The sequence below is a fragment of the Diuraphis noxia genome, unplaced genomic scaffold, assembly GCF_037042655.1.
Source record: "Diuraphis noxia isolate RWA-SAM2 unplaced genomic scaffold, SU_Dnox_SAM2 contig0001, whole genome shotgun sequence".
NCBI lineage: Eukaryota > Metazoa > Arthropoda > Insecta > Hemiptera > Aphididae > Diuraphis > Diuraphis noxia.
The window spans coordinates 101,107,189-101,112,118 of NW_028301711.1; the positions used below are offsets into that span (position 1 = coordinate 101,107,189).

The following is a 4,930-nucleotide window of genomic DNA, read 5'->3' on the forward strand; positions in this document are numbered from 1 at the left end:
AGTGTGCATATGTCGGCCGGTGAAGACTAGGGTTGCCAACCGTCCCGCGTGAGGCGGGACGTCCCGTATACAGGGCTCAAATAATGCGTCCCGTGATGCGTGTTCGCGGGACGCTAATTGTCCCGCTTCTAGGTAAACCTGTCAAAGTCCTATTAAATATAAATATTACGTTCGTATTGTGCGCATTTGAAATTATTTTCCATCGATTGCACGTGCTGGTTTTGTCAAACATTAGTAGTATTTGTATTCAGTATTCTCAGAATATTTAGGTTGAACATTTATCGAAATGTCTATAACAAAATCAATATTATTTTCGGTGCGTTATCTATGTAACATTATGATCAAACGTTGACTATACTGAGTATTCTCTCAGAAGGGGAAACATAAAGTGGCGACGCGTGTGTAATACGATACCGATACGTGTTTTTATCGAGCCGAGTGATATAATTAGACATTTTTATCGTTCTATTTTTCCGTTGCCTCGCGGCTCGCGGCGCTCGCGCAGTTGCTGTGTCGTCGTGTCGTGTCGTGTCGTCGTGTCCTTCTCATAGAGTTTCGTTGTTTTTATAAATAAATAGTGTTCAGCGTTCTCTTAAAACTTTTCTATTGTTATTTTGGAACGATTTGTTTGAGTTTTAGTCATGTCTGATTCAGAAATGATTGACTGTGAAAAACTAAAAAACAAAAAATGTAAACGTATGTGTTCCTACAGACAAGAATGGGAGCAATCGTATCCTTTTTTAAAAAGAGTTGATACAAATGTTCATAAAGCTTTTTGCAACGTGTGTATGAAATCATTTATGATATCGCATGGAGGTTTGAATAACGTTAAACGGCATATTAGCGTTCCGGAACACCTACGGGGAGAAAGAGCTCGAAAGAATACTCAAACTTTACAACAGTTTTTAAAGCGCGATGTATTGACAACAGTCGAGGAAAAAGTGATTGCTGCAGAGTTGACAAAAGTTTACCATAGCGTGAACCATAACATGTCGTATAATTCTATTGACTGCGATTCAAAGCTAAGTCCCGTGATATTTAATGATTCTCAAATGACTATGTTATTAAAAATAAAGGAACGAATGCAGTTTAGCTCCCAAGCGATTTTTTGGAATTTTTTTTTTTCAAATTGTGTGTTTTTGCATGTTTAATTTGATGGTACTTTCAAAAAAAGCCGGTCGAACTTATTTTGGAAGTTATGGCCAAAAAACTTCAAAATGCTTAACTTTTTCAAAAAACGTGTTTTTGAATTGAAAATACAAAAAATTTAAGTTTTTAGAATTTTTTTTTTTAGATACGTTTGTGTTTATATGCTTAATATTTTGGTGGAATCAGAATTTTCCTATCGTACTTACTTTTTATGTTATTGTCAATAAACCACATAAAACTGAATTATAAATTTATTTCAAACATTTGCATATTTGTGAAACTCAAAATTAATTTTTTTGACTTTTTTTGTTTTATTCGATGAGTAATAACATATATAAGTTTTTGGTGAAATCAGAACTAACTTATATTTTTTGGTTTGGAAGATATAGATTAAAATAATAAGCAATAAAAAATCAAAATGTACAGATTTAGATAATATTATATATTATATCAGTATCGTCGTCATCAGAAACGTCGATCCCCTCGTTGTTATATTTATGTGGATTGTATAAATTGCCGGTTAAACAAAAAAATTCAATTACAGGGTCTAGATTTAATAAACGGCATTTTTTAAGAAACATAAATTTGGCCATGTAGCCGCCATAGAAATGTTTTTTCCTCGAGTATTGCGACAGCGAAGCTTTCGCATGTCTCCACATTCCTTCGACTGTGTTGGTGTGGGCGCCTGTAATTGGGTCTTTAAAGTTCACTGAATGGTTCACTTTAAAATGTTTGAAACCTTCATCATTCAAACAGTCGTAACTCTGGAATATATTTAATATAAACGAAACGTGAAACCGAAAAATAGATTGAAAGTACCTATATACATACTTTCCAACAATCGCTTATTATTTGTGTTCCAGGCAGCACCCACTCTTTAATTACAGCTAGCAATGTTTCCTTATCCCGCTTTTCGACAGGAATTAGAAAACATGCTCCATTGTCTCTTTGTATACCACCAAATATCCACTGACCCTCAACTGCATGTCCTCTATGATATTTGAGTTTTCCAAATTTGGACTCATCGATCTCAACCGTTTTACCTACTCCTCCTAATTGTTATATTAAAATACTATTCAGATACAGCATACTATTAGATTTTAAACTTTTAAAGGTAATAACTACCTACCAATTTTTTCATGATGTATTATCATGCCATCGAGAACCACTTCACGGTGAAAATACGCCCAGTCCACGACGGTATGTTGAGCAATCCCTAACTCCTCGGAAAGGAACAATAGTGATACACTTTTCGTCCATAAATACGTAAAACTAACAATCTTGTACAAGGATAAGTGGGACTTGTGGAAAAATATATCTTTCCTTATAGATTGATAAACATCACATTTTACCTTTGGAAAATACTGTTTATTAATTAAAATTGATTTTTTAGGAGACCAAAAGTAATTAAAAAAAAAAAAACACCCCCGGGGGGGGGGGGCATGGGTAAATTTATAGAACGATTACAATGTCAAACTATTGGGAACTGAAAAACTGAATTTTCAAATAATAAAGTTTAAGCATTTACTTTTTTTCGACTTGAATTTGTGTAATATTCTCAACATCTCCATACATATCCGTCCAAACAATTTGCTTTCAAACATAATTTAAGATAATGCCCATGATCACATTGTAGTGCATTGTTTTTGGCAATTAGTGTCCAAGACTGCAATTTTTCAAGTACTTCTATAGAAACTGGCCCTTGACGTTTTCGCTCAAAAAGCTCGTAAATATCAATAAAATCGTGAGGCATGTTTATAACAGTTCCTAAAAACTTTTGTAGACAAGACACAACTCTGAAAATTAAATTCGACGCAAGATCGCAACTACGACAACGACTACGCAAAAACTCGATAATGTAGGTATTATAAGTAATCTTTAATCGTGGTCTTTTATTATTATTATTATTATTATTATTATTATTATTATTATTATTATTATTATTATTATATCAACATAAACATCATTATAGTAATGTGATATTATAAATAATATTAACATTAATTATACTGATATTAGTCAGTTAGAACCTAAAGATATTTTAATATTAATGAGGAAATAATATTATATAGTACAAATGGATAAGATTATTATAATGTGGAAATAATAGTATGTAATAAAAATGGGTATTGGACGAAAGTAATTACGAAGAGTACCTTTGGCGACGAGTGTATTTAGAATTGAAGAAAGAAGTGTGATTAGTGGACTGATATTACCAGTGTGGCGGTACCTTACTTAGTTATACAGCACACATATGAACATACGATGAATCGTTGGATGTTCGATGAAAGTTTATATGTTTGTCATTGTGGATTACGTGTTTCAATACGTTACAAACCAAATGCTTTTTTGGAAAATAGTACAACACAATTTGTTGTATGCCAAAAAAATTACACTGACCCCTCAAGATGTCGATACTTTAAATACATGGCAGAAGATTACCACTTATGTGACTGTCGTACACAGGCGTCATTGCGTGTCGCCAAATCAGGTAAACATATAGGTAAACCATATTATACGTGTGCAAAATCATATTCCTACCCGAATAGATGCAGATATTTTATGTTGTATCAAATTGAATATTGAATATTATATTTTATGAATAAAATACATATTACCTGTACATTTTGATTTTTTATTGCTTATTATTTTAATCTATATCTTCCAAACCAAAAAATATAAGTTAGTTCTGATTTCACCAAAAACTTATATATGTTATTACTCATCGAATAAAAAAAAAAAAGTCAAAAAAATTAATTTTGAGTTTCACAAATATGCAAATGTTTGAAATAAATTTATAATTCAGTTTTATGTGGTTTATTGACAATAACATAAAAAGTAAGTACGATAGGAAAATTCTGATTCCACCAAAATATTAAGCATATAAACACAAACGTATCTAAAAAAAAAAATTCTAAAAACTTAAATTTTTTGTATTTTCAATTCAAAAACACGTTTTTTGAAAAAGTTAAGCATTTTGAAGTTTTTTGGCCATAACTTCCAAAATAAGTTCGACCGGCTTTTTTTGAAAGTACCATCAAATTAAACATGCAAAAACACACATTTGAAAAAAAAAAATTCCAAAAAATCGCTTGGGAGCTAAACTGCATTTATGCCAATAAAACTGATAAAAATGATAAAAATTGTTTTTCTTTCGATTTTGTAAATTTGTAGTATTGTCCCGTTTTTTTTTGTCGAGTCCCGCTTGTAAATATCTGGTTTCCCGCTTATCCGCAAATAAGAGTTGGCAACCCTAGTGAAGACGTCTCTTCCCGAGCGCGACTCAAAACAATAATAATACGTAACAATAATAAATTATGAGAATAACAGACAGATTGCAGCAACGCATCGCGACGGTTATTGCATTTTTTGTCTGTGTCTTATCGTTACACATTACGATTTTTTACCGTGTACTGAAATTTCTGAAGCATTTTATGAACTTTTTTCTATTGCTCCGGACAGTCAGAAGACATCAGCATTCTCAGATTTTATATTTTAGCGAATTTTATTGAAAATGACAGCAGATATCCACCACATCTCTGGGCTGAGCCACCTTCGAACGAGCCAAGGACTACCAATGGTCCAGAATCATATCACCGTCATTTGAAAGATCAATTTTATAACCCACACCCATATATTTATAATTTTATTGAAGTGATTAAAGAACACCAAGCAGAAGTTTATTTAAAATTACAATCAAATGGTCAAAAATCTAAAATCTACGAATCGAAAATCTAAAGTCATCTCCAATACAAAAACTTGGACCTTGTATAAAGAAAAA

At 32.0% G+C, this 4,930-nt stretch overlaps 1 pseudogene; it reads right to left on the minus strand.

Moving 5' to 3' along the window:
* Nucleotides 1–1,577: 1,577 nt before the first annotated feature.
* LOC149062847 (uncharacterized) lies at nucleotides 1,578–2,962 on the minus strand (annotated as a pseudogene).
* Between the last annotated feature and the right edge of the window lie 1,968 nt (nucleotides 2,963–4,930).